General features: G+C 41.1%; 1 long non-coding RNA gene across 1 annotated transcript in view; it reads left to right on the top strand.

The window, feature by feature from the left end:
- LOC127572141 (uncharacterized) overlaps positions 1-21366 on the top strand; it is a 36830-nt gene that overhangs the window by 5201 nt on the left and 10263 nt on the right. Inside the window, exon 2 of the long non-coding RNA XR_007956578.1 lies at positions 6162-6316. This is a non-coding gene — a long non-coding RNA (uncharacterized LOC127572141). The remainder of the gene's footprint in view (positions 1-6161; positions 6317-21366) is intronic.

The following is a 21366-nucleotide window of genomic DNA, read 5'->3' as shown; positions in this document are numbered from 1 at the left end:
AGGGGGGATTTCATTAAAACCTACCCAATATTGAAAGGCCTGAATTGAGTGGATTTGGAGAGAATGTTTCCATTAGTAGGAGAGTCTAGGATCCAAGGGCACATCCTTAGAATAAAGGGGCATCCCTATAAAACTGACATGAGGAGAAATTTCTTCAGCCAGAGGGTGGTGAATCTGTGGAATTCTTTGCCACAAGTGACTGTGGAGGCCAAGTCATTGGGAGTATTTAAGGCAGAGATTGATGGGTTCCTGAATGGTAAAGAGGTTAAGTGTGATGGTGAGAAGGTGGGAGAATGGGGATGAGAAAATAGTCAGCGTTGATCGAATGGTAGAGCAGACTCAATGGGCCAAATGGCTTAATTTTGCTCCTCTATCTTATGGTTGTGGTCTTAGTTGCTGTATGTGTTCTTAATAATCTCATTCATGCTACTATCATCGAAACAAACAAATCAAAACAGACCCTACACCAATGTCTAAGGTCTGTTGAGATAATTGCACATAGATTCAAGTTCAAATTTAAGTTCAAGTTTATTGTCATGGGCAAACATTCCCAGGGTATGTCTACCATGAAAATTAGCTTTTTGCAGCAGCAGCACAGTACATTGCGAACTTGACAAACATAAATTACATACAATTAAATTAACATAAATTGTACCTAACTTACACAACACAATAAACAAAAACAACATTAATGCACGTTGAGGGAATATAGTCCAAAGTTGAATTACGGATTTTCAGGTCAGTTTAAGAACCTGAAGGAAGTGGGGAAGAAGCTATAGTTGAACCTTGAGGTGTGGGTCTTTAGCCTTCTTTACCTCCTGCCTGATGGCAGCAATGAGAAGAGGGCATGGCCCGGACGGTGGGGACCGACAATGATAACTGTATGCTGTATTGTATCATCTGGGAAATTGTTATTGCCATTTGAAGCTCATTGCCTAGAAATTTATCCTACATTGGCAGCAATAAGCTTGCAATATAGCAATGTCAGCCTGTTTTACTCTGTCTTTGAAGTTTATTCCATTGAACTCATTTGGTGCTGCTGATAGGTTGAATTTCCAGGAAAGTATGTTTACCCACCAGAAACCAATCAGCCTGAGTGATGTCCCAGCAAAAGATTCAGATCATATTGTCAGTCTTATTTAATTAGATATCAGCGGCATCATGGGAGTGATTGTGAAAGAAACTTTGAATGCTGAAGACTCAATTATTATTGTGGTCACAGCTGGGTACCTCTTTTTAGAGCAACCACTAGGTGTAGTCGTAGAGCTTTCGGACTCATTCCACTGATTTATAAAACCACCACCGTGAAATTTTTTGAAAAAAACATGAAGATTTTCTGAAGCGGAGATTGCAATTAATCTTTTGAATTTTTAATTAAATTATATTTTGCTTTCAATTATTTTAAGTTCTATTTAAAAGCACAAAAATGAAGGATTATTATCAAGTTTGTGCTCCTGTCACATCTGTATTGGGGGGAGGGGCAGTGGGCAGGTGGAAGATTGGAAATTTATGGATAAGCTGTTCAGCATCTCAGGGATGTATTCCCAAAAATCACATGGATTGGATCAGATCCTATTAGACCTGAATTTCCACCCATAATCCTCACATGGCTGCACTTACCTGGTCCAGAAGCCATGGACTATTTGCATTGGGATTCAGGCAGAGAGGCACAGAGAGTGATTGGGCCTCAAATGACACAATGCCTAGACAATGCCTCTGTTTGCCCTGGACAGGAGGCTTTGACATTCAGGAACATTTAAAACCTATTAAAATTGATGTAAATAATTAACAAGTAAAATTATTTAAAACATATTTAAATTTAAAAAGTTAATTAAGAACATATAAAACATCTGCAAGTAATTAAAACATTAAATTAAAGCATGATTAAAAAATACTTGCCTTCGCTTTTATCTCTCAATCAACAGGCCTGAAATCTCCAGTGAACTTGGTGTGGTCTCAGAGCCTGCACCAAACAGGCCTGGTGCAGTACCTGAGAGATGGTTTCACCAGGATAGTGTCAAGCATCCCACTGTTGAACTCTACTTGGATTTACTTCCATTTGAATAATTGCACATTAGCCACAGCCACAGAGGTTCAGTGGATTAATAAAGAGTAAGGAAATTGTGCGAGCCCAGAATAATTCAGTAAACAAAAACAATTGAAGTGATGTGCAACATGCATTTTATTTTATGCAGGATCAATGTTCTTTTTGCTTCACCAGCCTTCCCAACAATAACCACAATCTCCCAAACATGATTCTATTGAGCAGGACCTTTTATTATTCTATTGGTTCACATTAATCCATCCACATCTCAACTGAAAGTACTATTGGACAGTGACAGTCAATTGCTACTGTAAACATGAGAAGTGTGATTTTTCACCCTGGGGTTTGGTGGTGGGGGTGGACGTGGAGTCTGACCCTGTCCCCACTTAATGTTCATCCAAGGATGCTCCCAGGGAATTACTGGACAGTAATGGGGAATGGAAACCAAGTCTTCTTATAATGCCCAGCTGTAGCATCTTTGCTCCAAAACAATCAGCAGATGGGGCACATACCGAATGATTACCTCACTCTCCGCTGCTCAACTGCACTATTTTGAGACACTGAAGGAATTGGGAATGTGCTTCACCATCCTTGATAACCATGGCTAATTTTCCCAGGCTAATTATTAGCAGGCGTCAAATGACAATGTCGAGCGCAGAAGTAAAGAAATCAGCTAAATCAGCGACAAGTGGGAAGATTAAAGAAAACATGTAGTGAGAGAAAATGGCGGGAAGCAGAAAAAAAATTTGCTGGGTGTTGAGAAATTGCAAGTCACAGGAGATGGGAAATCCAACATTAGGAATGTAAACGAGATAAAATTAATGTTAAAAATGCATTGTTGTGGAATTGCATTGAAGAGATTCATTCAGGTGAACACTGATCTTGGCACTTAATAGTTTAATTGCTTCTTCGCCATTCTTCAGTACATGTAAAGCAGTGCAAGAACATGATCCCAAAATAAGAAAGAGTCAGGAAATGAGCTCTGTTTGGTGGGAAACAAAGTCTGTTATGACTAAAAGTAACACTGATGGAAGAACAGACTGTATGTTATAATAAGCTCCGTGCATGAGTTCATTGATAACATGGTTGGGTGTCTGTCGGCACATTTAGCTGGTATGTGTTGACTAGTTCTTATTAATAAAACATTACCTAAATGCCTTGTTAGAAAAAAATCAAATTTATCTTTATTAGTTATGGTTTCAGATTCCAGTGCATTTGTATGTTTTATTTAGAGTTCTATTTATCACAGGTATTTTTGCACTTTGCCTTGAGAAATGTATGAGGCCAGGGCATGACCATGTGAAATCAATCAATCTGGCATGCTAAAAGTGCTGTTGAAAAGGGAATGTCCACAGGGAGTGCAGTGCCTGGAAGACCTAAAGAGACAGATGGTAGTTACTGTCTGTAAGAGAAAAAAATAAGCCAGATGGATTGTTACTCACAAGGTTTACTAATGGGCAGACTTTTCCTGCTTGTTTTAATTTGTAAAGCATTGCTTAAGCAGTGCTGGCATACTAGATGTCACTATGGCCTTTAGAAATATCAACAGTGATGTCAACTGATAGTGACAGGGATGCCTTTCCCTTCCTATTTTAAGAGCAAAGCTGTTCCTAAAATAGGCCACTAAACAGTGTTTACAAAGAATAATTCTTGTAACACTGCAAAACAGTGTGGCATTTGCTATACAATTGTAATTGGACTTCAGAGACAATAATGAGCACAATTTTATCTTAATCAGCTGGCAGAATGAACATGATTTTGTGGCCAATGGTGGAAAGCTGAAAACAAATCTGGTACCTCATCACGTTCCATATCCTTCTATGCCTTGCTCATTCAAGTACCTTTCCAGATGCCTTTTGAATGTTGTTACTGTTCCTGCCTCCCCCACCTCCTCTTGCAGCTCATTTTAGATACCAACTACCCTTTGTGTGAAACATCAATCCCTCAGATCCCCTTTAAACCTTCTCACTCTCACATTAAACCCATGCCTTCATGTTTTAGACACTCCTACCATGGGAAACAGACACCAGCTATCTACCCTATCTATGCCTATCCCAATCAGCCTCCTTCGCTTCAGGGAAAACTGACCAGCCTATCCAATCTCTCCTTACTACACAAGCCCTCCAATCCTGGCAACATCCTTGTGAAACAACACACACAAAATGCTGGAGGAACGTAGCAGGTCAGGCAACATCTTTGTGAACATCCATGTGAATCTCTTCTGTACCCTCCCTAGCTGAATCACATTCTTCCCATAATGCAGAGACCAGAACTCCACACAATAAGATAAGATAAGATATCTTTATTAGTCACATGTACATCGAAACACACAGTGAAATACATCCTTTGCGTAGAGTGTTCTGGCGGCAGCCCGCAAGTGTCGCCACGCTTCCGGCACCAACATAGCATTCCCACAACTTCCTAACCCTTACATCTTTGGAATGTGGGAGGAAACTGGAGCACCTGGAGGAAACCCATGCAGACACGGGGAGAACGTGCAAATTCCTTACAGACAGTGGCCGGAATTGAACCAGGGTCGTTGGTGCTGTAGCTAACCACTACACTACCCTGACAGCCCATGTGACAATAGTCCATGTGACAGACAATAATCCAGTACCTCTTTACAATTAAGAAGCAAGGGAATGTGTGAAAATAAGTCTGTGTTTATTGGTCTGTGTTTATCTGTGTTTCCTTAATCTCACTAACATTAGCTCTGGTGAAATGACTTTTAAAAGAGAATTGTTTGTTTGAGGACAAACAAATGCGATTTCAGTTTGGAATATTAGTGTGTTCCAGGCACACTGTGAGTGCTTGTGAAGTAATATTTGTCTTTAGATCTGCTAAAATTCCATTCTAGAATAACAAGATTAAGATCCACCAGAATCTCTAATGTCAATTACCCTCCATTTAGGGTTCTGTTTTAGGATTCACAACAGCAGATGTAAAGTCTGCTGGTTCTCAGAAATTCACCATCAGCAGAAGAAACAAACTGAAAGCAATTCAAATTTAAACAGATCACAGAAGTGCAGAGTGCTGCAAGTAGGGGGACAAAAACTGTCATCGCTTTTGGAGAGCATGCCACAGTATCTCAACTCCTTAACAATCTTCTTCAAAGTTGAAGGGCCACGATATGTTACAGTTCTCTCAGAAATAAAAACAGAAAATGCTGGAAATACTCAGCAGGTCAGGCTGCATTAAAGAGTTCTGATGAAGGGTCTTCAACCTGAAATGTTAACTCTGTCTTGCCACAGATGCAGCAGGACCTGCTGAATATTCATTTTCTGTTTTAATCTAAAAATTAAACTTTTCCCTCCTAGACCCTAGTTATTAAGATTTGTAATTGCTTGTAGACATTGATGATGCTGGTGCTCCAAAGTTGCATTGAGGCGTGGAAGGAACTGCATGGTGTTGGACTGAAATTACTTGTGGGCAGAGCAGGAAAAGATTTTTTGGCTTTTTTTCACTGAAATTTGGTTTAACTTCAGCAATAATACTTGTAACTGGTTTTGCTTCTAATTTTGGTTAGAACTGGTTCAAAGCTCTGGGCACCCATCTTAATCAAAATAAGAAATGGAATTTGAAATTTTAAATCAAAATAGAAAATGCTTGGTGAAAGGTCATCGATCTGAGAAGTTATTCCTATTTTTCTCTCCACAGATACTGCCTGACCTGTTAAGCACATGCACCATTTCCAGTTTTTATTTCAGATTTCTGACATCAGCAGTATTATACTTTTGAAATGTTAAATGTATTGTCAATGCTACTTGGTTAATCTTTCGTATAAATCTTTTAACTACTTTGAATTATTTCAATTTATATTTTCAGTATATGTGGAACCATAATATTTATGTGTGTGCTTGTGTGTATACATACACATATGCATTGTGTATACATATATGCATATGTTTGTATACACATGCATGTATTTGTGCATATGCATGTACGCAAACAAGTATATGTACCCATCTGTGTGCGTGTGTATGCATGTGTGGTTGTGTGTGCATGCGTGTGTGTGAGAGTGAGAGAGAGAGAGAGAAAGAGAGAGAGAAATCTGGTTGAATCTTGCTGGCTAGGGTTGACAGTTCTAATCAGAATTGCTTGTGTTCATCTCTTTCAGCTTGAGTCTTATTGAAAGACAGATGGTGCCACACCTTTCACTGTGCTTCTTAGTTGGAATGGAGCCCAATCACGCAGGAGGATCACCACACATATCCTATAGGTTATGAAGCACCATTAACTTCAATGGAGATTCTCGGCTTGCGACGAGAGGAGGTATGTTTTTCTAAATTATACTTTAGTTTTATGGTTTAATTATTTCCAAGTATTTTTGTGTTTTAATAAATGTTCTACTTAATTTTTGAATTAGTTATTTCTGTTGTAATAGTTTTTAAATGTCTTTGAAAGTCAGGGACATTTAAAGATGTTAATGTTATTGACAACTTTGGCAAACAACAAAGCTCTGCCCCTGAGCACAGCTGACTATCAGAGGCACTTCACAGGCAGGGCTATTTCCAAGTTGTTATACATCATTTAGAAAGTTCAGCTGGCCACTTCTGGTCCAAGTCATCCCAACACTCCAACGTGGTTTCTGCATCAAGGCCACATGAGATGTTATCATTCCCATGTAATGGTCTTTTTGGAACATTGCAAGAAACTTGGACAATGGAGGACTGGGACACCCATCTCCAGGTGCTCACAGGATAACACAACCCTACTCTCATAGCACCAACCTGAGAGGTAAGTCAAGTATTCAGCTCTGGCCTTGGGATTTCCACATCCAACTTCCCTAACTTACCAACCCACCCTTCATCCTTCCCCCTGTGGTACACAACCCATAATAATATGTAACCCTCAGTTCCTCAACTGTCTGTGGTCCTTTCTCCCCAGGAGTCATCTGGTCTTTCCTCCTCCAATCCCTTGAGAGTCTGCTGGTCTTTCCAATCCAGCCAACCTTCTGGTCCATCTTCCCCCAACCGTCCAGCCGCCTTTCCTTCCTACTCATCCAATTGTAGAAAGATCATTCCTTCCCACTCTTGCCAATTGTCTGTTGGTCCATAACAGTCCACTGAATCCCCAACAGTCCACTGATCCATCATTCCTCAAGCCCGCTACAACATGCTGAACTTTCCTCACCCAATCTAATTTCTGGACAACTTTTTTTGTTTCAAGATTACTCTGATAACCGCTCTGTTTTGTAATAGTTTGCTGACTTCTGTTAAACTTCTGTCAAAGCTGTGCTTCTCAGTGACTAGCCTCATGTTTGGAACTATAAGGACAGATAAATTCACATGCTTAGATGAAGCTGCATCAGATACAAACCAGGAGCATTATTGTAAATAAAAGATAAGAGCTGTAGGATATTTTCTCCTTGGGCAGAGAAATGTGAAAGCTTGAGAGGTGAAATGTATTATAAGTACCCTGTTTTCCAAAATAACATATGGCTGCATATTTGACTAAGGGTATCATTAAAGGAAGGATATAACTTACTCTTGGGGTGTCTAGTTGTAATCTCTGCATGGTTTGAAGAAGCAGTTAATATGGGTTGTTCCTTTTTGATCCATGTTAGCAACCTTGCTAATGAAGCCGCTGCATGTAAACCTCTGGGTAACTTTATTGTTGCTTGTGTGTTAGCTATTTGAGAAATATCTAACAAAAATAACTATTGGGCAGGCTTTCCAATGGATAGGTAATCTACTCTCTCAGTTTGTTGCCCAATGTTGAAGATGTCTATTGCACAGATAATAAAAATAGATTCAGTGAAATAAAGTTCATCAAAATAGATAACTTTAGAAGCAAGAACAGTATTCACATATATTCATTCCGATAATTCTGTCTGAAACTCTGCCGAGATTGAATGGAAATATCTAACATCTAGTTCACATGATGTTTCTGCTTTCCTGTTGTGAATGTGGAAATTGAATGATATCCTGGTAACGTTTTGTTTTTGTTACATTTGTTTACTTTTTGATCAGCAATAAAAAGGAATTTTCTGACATGAACTAAATATGTTTCATAAAAACTGGGCCCAATTTTACTGCATTATTAATAATTTTTTCATTTATCCTGATGCAAATATGTTTTGCTTCTTAATACAAACAAAATAATGCCACATCTGTTCTGTAAAAAGCTCTTGCAACCAAGGATTGATCAGAACTGGCTGCTTTATATCAGGTGTATGCCAAGTTAGCAAAGGAAATGATGATCTTGTAGCAACTCACCATCCGAGCAAGTGAACCGGCTCGGCGGTCAGGTTGCGTGTCGTCGGAGTGGCGAGGCCCAAGATGGCATTGGGCCTTCGTCTTCCCTGAGCGACGGGGAGAACCCGCGCACGGGAAAAGTTTGATGATGTAGCGCATACGTCATTTCCGTTTTCGGTGGGCGAGAACCATTCCTCTTAAAAGGCCCATGAAAGGTGGGAAAATAAATCAGTTTTTGTTCTGCAGCCCACTGACTAGTGTCTTGCTTTCACATCGAGGTAGCAGCCACTACATTGGTGACCATGACGGTCCAAACAGATTATGGACCCGCACAATTGACGACAACGCAGTAGTCAAAGCAGTGGCACTCAAGCTGCCCACCTTTTGGACGCTTCGGCCCAGCATCTGGTTCGACCAGGCTGAAGCACAATTCCAACTTCGGCAGATCACCTCCTACTCCACAAGGTACTACCATGTGGTCAGCTCTCTGGACCAGGAGACAGCCGCCCAGGTCGGAGACTTCATCCAGTCCCCTCCGGAGGAGGATAAGTACTCAGCTTTCAAAGACCTTCTTATTCTGACCTTTGGCCTCTCCCGTCGTGAGCGGGCAGCCCACCTGCTTCATCTCGACGGCCTGGGGTCAGATCCCCATCGGCCCTAATGAACAAGACGCTGGCTTGGCTGAGGGACACAAGCCTTGCCTAATGTTCAAACAGACCTTCCTCGAACAACTACCTGATGACATTCACCTGCTGTTGGCCGATGCCGATTTCAGCAACCCACGTGAGGTAGCTGCCCAGGCAGATGTCCTGTGGAAGTCCAAACGCAAGAGCAGGTCATCCATCGGCCAAATCACCAGGCTGCGAGCCCAACGCCTACCTAAACCAGTCCCAGCAACCGAGCGACCACACCCCAGAAATACAGACGACGACACTGGTGACCAGCTGTGTTTCCACCATCAGAGGTGGGGCGCGGAGGCCCGTTGATGCCACCCACCCTGCAAGTTTCAGGGAAACGTCAGGGCCAGCCGCCGCTGATGGCTACGACAGCTGGCCGCCAACACAGCCTCCTATTCGTCCGGGACAAGCAGTCTGGGCGTCATTTCCTTGTCGATACTGGAGCAGAGGTCAATATTTTGCCCCCGACCGGCCATGACACTCGTAACAGGCAACAGGGTCCTGTACTCAATGCCACAAACGGCACAACGATACGGACTTTCAGTACCCGTAAAGTTCGATTACAATTCGGCAACAGCTGTTTTACCTGGAACTTTACCCTTACAGCCGTCGCCCGGCCACTCCTGGGAGCCGATTTCCTTTGGGCCCACAGCCTGTTAGTCGACCTGCGAGGGAAGCGGCTAGTGCACTCCAGAACTTTCCAAACCTACCCCCCGGGAGAAGCCAGACTACCAGCCCCGCGCCTGGACTCCGTTTCCCTGTCTGGCAACGAGTTCACCAAGCTCCTAGCTGAGCTCCCATCGGTTTTGGCACCTCAGTTTACAAATTCGATGCCCAAACACGGGGTGCAGCACCACATCATTACCACAGGGCCACCCCTTCATGCCTGAGCATGACGACTACCTCTGGACAAGATCCGCCTGGCAAAGGAAGAGTTCCGCCGCATGGAGGAGCTGGGGATCACTCGCAGGTCAGACAGCCCCTGGGCCTCCCCCCTGCACATGGTCCCCAAAGCCACCGGCGGGTGAAGGCCCTGTGGCGACTACCACAGGCTGAATGACACCACCACCCTGGACCGCTACCCCATCCCTCACATCCAGGACTTCGCGGCGAACCTACACGGGGCCCACACCTTCTCCAAGGTGAACCTCGTCCGGGGATACCACCAAATCCCAGTCCACCCTGACAACATCCCCAAAACTGCGCTTAACACTCCATTCAGGCCAGGACTTGTCCACACTGCCAGGCATCAAAAATCCAACGACACACCAAGGTCCCGCCACAGCAGTTCGAGCCTACCCGTAGAAGGTTCGACCACATCCACGTCGACCTCGTTGGTCCTCTGCCAGTTTCAAGAGGAGCCCGGTACCTCCTTACCATCGTGGACCGGTTCACGAGGTGGCCAGAGGCAACCCCTCTATTCGACATCATGACTGATTCCTGCACCTGGGCATTGCTCACAACTTGGATCTCACGTTTTGGTGTTCCGCCCCACATCACTTCAGACAGGGGCACCCAGTTTACCTCCAGCCTCTGGTCTGCATTAGCGAACATGCTAGGGACGCTGCTGCACACCACCACGGCCTACCACCCTCAATCAAACGGGTTGGTGGAACGTTTCCACCGGCATCTAAAATCAGCCCTGATGGCCCACCTGAAAGATCCTAACTGGGTCGACGAACTGCCTTGGGTCCTGCTCGGCATACGCACTGCCCCCGAGGAAGATCTCCACGCTTCGTCAGCTGAACTCGTGTACGGTGCGCCCCTGGTCATCCCAGGGGATTTGATACCCACCCTGCGGGGCCAAGAAGAACAACCCACGGCAGTCCTAGAAAGACTGCACAAGAGGCTTGGCAGCTTGGCACCGATTCCCACTTCGCGGCATGGTCAAGCCCCATCCTGTGAGTCCAAGGAACTATGAGACTGTAAGTTCGTTTTCGTTTGCAGGGGCACACCCCAGGCACTGTTGCAATGACCATATGAGGGGCCATTCCAGGTCATCAGGAATAATGGGTCCACCCTTATTTTGGACATTGGGGGCAAGGAAGAGGTCTTCATGATGGACTGCCCCAAACCGACCCATTTAGATCTACAACAACTGGTCGAGGTCCCAACACTGCGACGCAGAGGCCGACCTCCTAAGCAACCGCTAGCACAGCCCGCGAACCTTAGGGACCGTATCGCCGGTTCTGGGGGGGCGGGGGGGGGGGGGTTGTGTAACGACTCACTGTCCGAGGAAGCGAACCAGCTCAGCGGTCGGGTCGCACGTCGTCAGAGCCGGGAGGCCCAAGATGGCGTTGGGCCTTCGTCTTCCCCGAGCAACAGGGAGAACCCGCGAGCGGGAAAAGTTTGAGGATGTAGCGCATATGTCATTTCCGTTTTCGGTGGGTGGGAACGGTTCCTCTTAAAAGGCCCGCGCAAGGCGGGAAAATAAATCAGTTTTTGTTTTGCAGACCAACGACTAGTGTCTTGCTTTCACATCGCGGTAGCAGCCGCTACAATCTGAGATATAAATGAATTCTCATTTCAATTGAACTTTATCAAGCCCTGATTGTGGAATACTTTGCCCAGGTCTTTGAAATTTTCTGATCTCAAGTGTGAGAGGCAACAGTTACTTAACATTCTTCTATTTTGGCAGAATTAAGTTATTTACAGCAGTAGACTGTTGAATTGATACAAAATATGAAAATGAAATGGGCTTATTATGTTTGTGCAACCTTAGCTCAATTTTGAAATAAGTGGAGTACAATGGTAAAGTATTTCTGAATAGTTGTCTAATCCCAGAGAAATAGTTGCACTACTGATCTGTTCCGATTTGTGTGTGCTGAACTGCTATGATTGTCAGCAATACTGTGCTCCAAAGAACAGATGTCTTTGCTTCAGTCACAGAGCAAGTTACTCAGCCACAGAATTTTGATGTGTGCCATTATTCAAATTCTTCAGAATGTTAGACCACCTTTATTTGTACCTCCAAGAGGTTTTTCTTTCCAATGATATTAACGGATCTATTGCTAACATTTCTTTTGAGGTGGTGGGGAGGGGGGTGAGGGGGTGCAATGTCACATAGCCTGGATGTTTTGTATAATCATGGAATCACACAACACAGAACAAGAACATTTCAGATTGATGAAGAGTCATTGACCTGAAACATTAATTTTGTTTCTTCCTCCACAGCTGCTGCCTGACTGGCTGAGTACACCCACCACTTTCTGTTTTTATTTCAGACTTCCAGTATCTGCTGTTTTTTGCTTTTCAATCACAAAAATACAGACATTTGATCCATCCAATTAGTGTACTTCCCCTTTCTCTCCCTTTAGCCTTGAAAAATGTATCTTTTGAAAAATGCCATTTTGAAAATATTCAATGTGTTTTTACCACCTTCACCAGATCACAACAATTTGCTGTGTAGGAAGGTTCTCCTCGTTGCTTGCTATGGATGTCAGTACATCTGGCAAGATTTTGTTTACATAATCTTTTCTCTTTTTCCCTTAAAGTTTTATGTTGTTTCCATATCAACCAAATAGAGTGACAGTTTTATCCATGACTGACAGTTTTATCCATGACTGACAGGTTTATCCATGACTGACTAACTGCTGTATGCATGTGCTACCAAGTTATACTCATGCTGGACTATATGGTCAAATGATGAAATTTACCCTTGACAAAATGCAAGTGAAATTCAGTCTTGGATTGAAAGTTAAGGCCATCAGTTTTGGAGATAAAAATCTGAAATTAGAATTGCAGGGCAGCAGTAAGTTAAGCAGAAAGTTTGAATTTTTTAGGTTAGAAATGAAACACAAATGAAATCATTGCCACTACATTAGGTAAAATTGGTAGACAGTCCAATGTACATACCAATGCTTCCAGGCGCAAGAACAAAAGCAGATTTTCCATTCTACTAGTGGATAGTGTTTCTGGAATATGAGCCTTCCTGTCAGTAATATCCTCACTTTCCCTCTTAATTCATCAAGAAAACTTAGTTTTTTTTTGTTGATTTTAGTCTTATCATTTATCAACAGTAAAAACCTGAAACATTGCACTGGGTTTCATTATATTCCCCCTCCTCCATTTTCCACATATCCTTTCCAGGGGTTTAGATTTATTCCCTGTGCTACCATGAAACACATTAAATACCAACTGACAAAGGTGGGGGAGACTTTAAGCTCAAAGTTAATTTTAAGAGTGGTTAGACTTGCATTGTTTTTCATTGAGAAACATAAGAATTGGAGGCAGGGGTAGGCTCCACCATATAATAAGGGCATGGCTGATCTTATACTTCAGTGCCATGTTCCTAGATTAAATCCACATCACTTGACTCCTTTAATATGTTAAAGAATGGACAGACCTAAGCTTTTTCAACTTGGATTTGAGGCAACTGACAGATAATCTCATAAGCATATAATCTTATAAATGCTTGAAAAATGATTAGAATTAAATTATGGAATAGAACCAGATGCAAAGTAGCAAAAAGTAATTTCAGAATTGATATTGGGAAATTCTTCATCACACTCAGCATGATTAATGTGTATAATTTCCAGATATGGTATTGGAGACAAAAATACTTTATTTTCAATATTTCTTCCATCTAAACTTTCATGAAGAAAACTGATCTTGTTTGTGTTTATACAGTACGGACACCAACATCCCTCCACTTATAACCCTAGGGCACATTCTGCAGATGCTAGTGCCAATTATGGGTGGCATTAAAACAAATCGCAATTCTATGAGCAGCTGATGTTCACGAAAGCACACTCCAGCTGGGAGTATTTAATAGTGATCAGGGACCTTAGCTGATCTTTTTTAACCTACTTCTCCCCTGTTTATCAGAACAAGGCTAATTGTGATTATCATATTACCATCCAAGACTTGATCAACCAACTCACATCAGGCTGTGGATCAAAGCTGAAATCTTTCATTTCAGGATGATTCAATGCTACAGCTGAGAAATGTATTGGAGTGATTTTTATTCCACTAATAATACTGAATGTTCCAACTGAGTCATTAACACTTTCATTAATTGAATAGAAATTATATCATAGCTTTCATGTTTTTTTCTCACTATCATCACTAGACTTATTTTTAACTTGAAACTTATATTTGTAGATTTGCCCTTTATGTTGCCTGAACAAGAAAGCAACAAGTGACTTCTGTCAATAGCAGAACAGGAAGGATGACATCAAACAAGAGCCTATGTGATTCATGCAGTCCAGCATCTAGGTTTAGGCACAATATCCAGCTTACACATCATCTGGTGTTAACTGCAATGTCCTTTGTGTCTTACCTTCAATAAGATTCACTTTCTAAATGTATTATAACATCATAATATGTGATGGCATAGTCACACAATGGGAATAGATTTGGTGACTTTTAATCATAAAATATTTTTTTAATTAAAGGTTGTTGATATGGGAATATGGCAGCTGCACCTGATGATTGGACTAATAAACTCCCAGATGGTGATGATCCTGATAGGGTGAACACATTGCAGAAGCTGTGAAGCAGAAATACCTCATAGTTGTGGTTCTACCAAAGAAGCACATACACTATCTAACAACAATGAATTTACTTATCTATCGATGAGTTTTAAACAATGCTCTTGAGAGGATAATTATTATATTTCTCTTTGGGAATTAGATATTTTAAACACATTTGCATTTCTTTAAGCTGTTCAGTGGTAGTGCTTATAAAAGGTTAATTAGTACAATTTTTTTCCTGCCCAAAATACCCTAGCAGACCAAAACATGTTGAAGGATTTCAACCTGAAACATTAACACTGTTTTTCTTTCCTCAGATGCTGCCCGAGTCTTAAAAGCATTTTCTGTTTTTAGACCAAAATATGGAATTGTTGCTTTAAAGCTTCTGCCTATACAACTTCCAAAAATATAGGATATTTCATATAGTTAAACATCATGAAAGATCCTGGGATAGGAGCAATTGCCCTCCTCAACTCCTTCAATTATTTTATTAAAAAACAGTCATGTTAGCCAAACATATATCTGTCTTTACAAATCCAAGCTGCCTTTCATTTGCCAATGTTTAGTTTTTCAAATGCTACTAATTAACTTTCTCACAGATTAGTTGATAGAAATTAGAACAAAACTGTTTGTGCTGATTAGAGAAGGTAGACACCTTCTATCACCATTCACCCTGATGCTGGTGCCATTTTTTTGCTGTATTTTATGTACATGATGACATCATCAAACTGCAATATGCTGATCCTGACTTACTGAGCAAACAGTCGTGAACTTTGCCCTTCGTTGTTAAAACAAGGAGCACCACAGGCATTTAGGGGCTTTTCTACTTTGTGCAAGATTAAACACTTAAGTACTTCAATTTTATTCAGTTATATTTGTAATTTCGAGCAATTTTATGTCTTTGCACTGTACTGCTGCCACAAAACAAGAAATGTCACATCATCGAAGTCAGTGATAATAATTCTGATTCTGAGTTATTTCCTACCTAATTTTTCTACAGACCCCTCCTTCACTGAGACCTGAGCAGCACTTTCGTCCTCAGTAAAGAATAAATCAAAGATACAAAAAAAGGTTGGCTTAGAAACTCAGGTGTAGTAGATGTTTTTTTCTGTGTTGCAATCCTTAATTGAAGTATAACATTCTTGGCTAAATGTGATTGAGACTTATAAAGTGCCTTGTATGTATGTTGGGACTTTAGTTCATATGCTTCTATGTGGATAACATGCAGGTGCCTGAATGACTCTGGACAAGCAGCTGAATTGTCAGCCATCACACTTTATAAGATATTGCGCAAAAAGCACAAATAATAACTGCACAAAAAAGCCTCCTTGCAAACACAATTCCCTTAAATAGTTTTAAATAGTCATGTATTCTTTCTAACGTGTGATTTCTTTCTAGACTATTGAATACCAAAGAGGTTATCTTGGAATAATTGAAATACCTGCTGTTGCTGTAACAGTTTTTCTGTGAGTTTCTGGTATCCACCTTGAGATGAGCAATGTGATGCAGAGGTCACATCATAGCTTGTTCAATACTGTTGGGGTCTTACTGAACGTAATAATGCTGCTCCAGGTGCAGCAAGGCATGAATGTGGCAGAGCTGGGATCCCTACCTTGGAGTTTTTGTAATCAATGAGTTCCCATTAATTTCTTTTGCTGCACAAAAGAATCAAATCTGTTGGCATACATTTTTCTGTCATGTGAAATAGACAACTTCCTTTGATGCATTTTGCAACCTTGAAAAGAATTCTCAAAGTATTTTGAAAATGTTTAATGCCTTTACCAGAAATGTGTGCCTATTTTTGTTGGGAGAAGTGGTGGCAGTGTGGGGATTAGGAGGGGAGGTGTCATTAGCTGGATGCAGTGAGCCTATGGAAGTTGAGGGGAAGGGGAGTGGTAGTGCAGGGACATTAGTAGAAACGCAGTGAATTTTACATCAGACCTTTGTTTGGATTATCTTTTTGTTTTCTGGGTAAATCAATTTGTGAGTCATCTGTGGTCTCTCACAATTCACCTTGTTTTCCCCACATGATTGCTTATTGTGGTGCATCTGATATTCTTGAGTTAAATAAGTGCTGTTGGAAAGATGCTGCCTGTGTTCTGAATAGATGATATGAAGAACATTACAGTGTGATTGAATCAGAATATATATGTGAGTACATCACTTGTCAGTGATCCATTCAGCCTTGGTTCAGCTTTCTGTTGTCCCCGTGTATTGTTGTACCAGGAGATACAGTTAAATTCTGTGGTGAATCATGAAAAAGTAGCTCTATCCTTAAGAATGCAAATTTTTTTTTCTTTTATGCTTTTTTGTTTACAACTTCCTCAGGTGCAGGTTGTGTAAAGCATTTTATTGCTTGAATGAAATGAGTGCTGACTGAACATCAGAGGACGTCGAAGCTAAATGAATACGATCTCATGTAATGTTTGTACAGGCAGCATTGTTGGATGATGATTAGAACCAGGAAACTCTTCCCTACATCATATGCCAATTGTAACATCTTGCTGGCAACTTATTGATCCGTGGTTGGTATAACAGCAGCTGCATGCTCCACTCTGCTTCACTCCACTGAGACTGACCATTAATTCAGCGCAGGCATAGATTTCAAGCCAGCATCTCCCTAATTTGTGCCGCTCAATATCCCATCATAGCTTGGTCAGATGGTAGGTATTTATGAGGCCTCCAATGACAGATGAAAGAGTTTGAAAGAAGTAGAGGTTTAATGAAGAAATCCCAGAGTTTAAACCCAAGCAAGATAAAATTATGGCCATTAATGGCGGACTTAAAGCCAAGGCTGCTTGAGATAACAGTGTGGAAGAAGTGGAACAATGGTAAGGCTGCAGAATGTTACAGATTGGGAGGCTGAGATTGTGGAGAATCATAAGGATGCATGAGAATTTTAAAATTAAACAAGTGCACAATCATTATTTTGCAGGATTCTGAGTACCAGCAAAAGTCCTTGATGACATGACAATATAATTGTGCAGCCTCTGACTGGCCCAAGTACCTTCCATTATAGAACTGATATATTCTACCCTATAACTCAATTTTTGAGCTCTAACTTCACCAAGATTGTTCTTGGAGATATAGACTGATGTTACTCAGAGAATACATTTGAAAATATCAAGTTGGGCTTGCCTAAAGATTTAATAATAGGCCAAACTAGGCCCAAGCAACTGAGAACAAAATAACAAATAGGAAAAGACGAGTAAATGTCTACTACAACTTGGAGGCTGGAAGATATTATAATTTTCATCTTTATCTGAATGTAGTGGAGGTTGTGCTATTCCACTGCTTGCATTAAAAATCTTATTGGAGAATTGTTTTGTATCTTTGAGCAATTGGCAAGGCTTTGCAGAACTATTGGCCAATGAAGTCTATAAATGACATTCAGGTACATTTGTGCAACTTTATTCTTGCTGACTGGCTATTATGAAGTCTAATGAACAGCAACTCGATGTATGGGTACAGAAGAGCTGGTGGCCCTTGGCCTGACTAGTACTGGGGATGGAGGTGGCATGAGGGAATGTAGAAATCAATCATGGTCTGCTGTTTGGAACAATTGCTGCCGAGGTTGGGGGGGTGGGGGAAGGTAATATCAGGCCGGATTGGGACTTTGGGGGGAGGATGTGTGTGGAATTTGTGAGGTCTTGGCTTGGCTTGGATTGGATGTCAGGCTATGGGGGGGAGTGGTGGAGGGGGAGTGGTGGAGATTGGGGCCACCATTAGGGTTGGGGAGGATTGGACAAGCCATTGGGAATTGGGAGGATTAGAAGAAGTTACTGAGGGATTGGTTTTAAGGGTCAAATATCCTCCACAGTACTTCAAAAGGAGTGTTGCATGGGGTGTAATGGAACTGATGTGTATGGAAGGTGTTGGAACTGATTCATAGCAAGGAACTGCCTGGTTGAACACTAGGGAGAGGCAGAGAGACCCAGAAATGGTCAAATTGTATTTCAATCCAAGAATGGTTAATTCTCAATTGCATAATGCTTAAAAAAAGTGTTACACGATTGAATTTCTAGGCAGACTGATGATAATTTACTATTGCAGCTCTTGAAGCAGCATTGACACTCGTGAATGTTTTTGCTCTTGTGCCTTAAGAAGCCTTCAGAGTTAAGAAAGAAAGGAGTTGAAATTGTGAAATGCCTTACATAGCCTCAGGATGCCCTGCAGTGCTTTAAAACTGATTAAATCTTTTTTGCAGTATAGTGGATGTTGTAATTAAGGAAACGTAGTAGCTTTTTTATGCATATTAGGTTTCCACAAAGAGCAATGTGAAAATGAGCAGATAATATGTTTTAATGTTTTTCATTGAGGAATAAATATTGAGCAAATTCTTCCTCTTAATCTGGCATAGAAAGTTCTTCGGTTTAATGTCTGACTCTGACAGTGTAGCGCCCTCAGTACTACATTGGCATGTCAAGCAGGATTTAGTTGGTGCCCTGATGAGTCAGGGGTGATAGTGATGCCCACAGAGCTACAATTTGTTGTTTAGTTTACAACTCATTCAGCACAGAATTTTGACATAAAATTGAAATTTAACCTCGGCTATTGGTTATATACCCCATTTAACTTTCAGTCTGTCCTGCACTTCTGTTAAATTTGTGTATCACCCCAAAGGACTCTCCAATCAGTTTCTTAAGTTTTGGATGAAGGGATTAAAGAAGAATGTAACCTCAAGCATAGCAATATTTGTCTCCATAATCTAAGAAGGCATCAAGGAACTGCTTGTTGGGCTTCGTTCCCTTCCATTGTAAGGGAATGTTGAAGTGTTTGACTTCTGCCACCTTCCTGTTGCATTCTTCAGCGACATTCCACTGGGGAATTCAACATATTAGCACATATGAATATGAACCCAGGTCTTTTTTAACCATATTTATTTCAAAGACTTGCCTTTTTATTGCCCAATCTATATGACATATTCAATCAAAAGGATGAGCAGAAAACCATTCTCTAGAACTCTACCTCCTATTGTCAACCATCATGTGTCAAGGGGACTTCTCAATAAGATTTCCTCCTCTAATCTTAACACCTTTTTGATATGTGATACACCTCTGCTATCCACCAAAACTGATCAAGTCTGGACATATTTTGAACCTAATTCTGCTTTTGCTACTGTGACACAATTGCAAACCTTGCATTACTGCAATCCCATGACTGCAGGAAGTTAGAACAATATAATTTTAAAGAAAATGGGAAACCTTTTTGATCTTTCGATGTAAATATAATTGGGAACTGCTGTGTGTGTTGGGAGTTGAACTGGATTGAAAGCTCTAGGCTTTTCCTGTAATTTGAGTCCTGTTTCCCATGAATGTGACAGCTTCAGATGGTATGGAAATCTGATAGTTTCCGAAGCAAAATTTTAATTTTAAATATGAGTGCTGCTGTCATCTTCTTAAATTTTTCTAAATTACCAATTAAAATAACATTAGCCAGCAAAGTGCAAGTCTTCCACAGATCATGTGGATGCACATAAAAAAAAGTCCATTTACAAACATTAAGCATAAAACCAAATCTGTGGAAAATCCATTGGAGAGAGTACAACCAGGGAAAAGAATTGTGCTGGAGGTAGGGAAAAGGATTGGGGTTATTTTGTTGTTGATGTACATTTGATAATTAATTAAGGTGGAAATGTGATTCTGTAAAGTATTCTGTTTGGTAGCTGTTTTGATGCTTTTCAATGTGCATGTAGGAGGTATTTGCCTCCAGCAATAACACGTATATTTGCTAATTGGCTCACACTTCGATCATTTCAGACAAATAACTTGAATTATGTGCAATGTAGGATGTAATTTTGTCAAAACCTTCAGAAAAATGTAACAACTGAACAAAGCTATGCCTCAACATTGATTACAAAGTTTGCAGGAAAACTTATTTTTCAACTTCTTTTTATATAAAGCAGTTGATCAAATTGAACAGAGGGCAGAAGTGGACATGGTGTGATGGAGAAACTGGAAAAGTTGGGAGTTACAATGGAGTGAGGTTTTATCCATTCCATTCCACCCCAGTCTGGCCCACAGTAATTTTAAAAGCCTGGCATCCAGGTCTCTGACCCCAAGCCAATGAGGTCTCTTTAATCATGTAGATTGGACTCTGATTGGTTCCATCACCAAAACCTGGTCAACTATTTTAACCCAAGATCTGAGCAAGAACCTTACATTCTGGGAATAGTAGTCAGGTCCAGAAAAGGCACAACAAGGATTAGCTACAGAACATTCCTTGTGGGTCACGATGAGCGGGAATGCTCCTCTGGACTCCTCAAGAATACGTGGATCTTTCTTGCACAAAGCTTAGGCCCATCTTTCCCTGATTGAGATTACATCCCAGCCACATAACTCCTGCTGTGAACCATTTCTATGGTGTGTCAGCAGCAGCCTATGAGATGCACAACTTCTGACAACTGACCAGCTACTACCTGGCTCTTTGGTTGGGTTGTTCACAAGCTGCAGGCTGATGAGGTTTAAAACTGTCTGAACTGTTTTTTTTTGTCACTCTTGCACAGGCCAGGTGGCTACTGGGCTGTGCTCCTACCTGGGAATTAAAATTGACCCAAAGGAACAGCTTGTTTTAAATTGTAGGGATTGGTATTTAGATGTGAGGTTTTTCAGTTCTTTTATCACATACCTTCATACTTCCAGACTTAAAGTATGTCAACAAAAAACAGTTAGAGATGCAGATGTTTACATAACACTAGTCTTTATTTTAATTTTCCATTTTACGATGGCATACTAATTACATTATATTTTGTGCTGGATGGTACTTTAGTAAGTGGTCTGACCAGCTTCTGTCCTGTTGCATATTAATCCTTGAACATGCTACTGATACAAAACTTATCACATTATTTAGAAGGAAGTTGATTCAGGTTAATGACTAATCTATGTTGTGAGTGAGAAAACAGATTTGCTGGGTCTCAAAAACAAGGACTCTGAATACAGTCTGGCAGTAAATGATTTTATTTACAAAAGACGATC

Source organism: Pristis pectinata, chromosome 6 (assembly GCF_009764475.1).
Source record: "Pristis pectinata isolate sPriPec2 chromosome 6, sPriPec2.1.pri, whole genome shotgun sequence".
Classification (NCBI taxonomy): Eukaryota; Metazoa; Chordata; class Chondrichthyes; order Rhinopristiformes; family Pristidae; genus Pristis; species Pristis pectinata.
The sequence above is the reverse complement of the archived record's forward strand: the minus strand, read 5'-3'. Positions and strand labels throughout refer to the sequence as shown.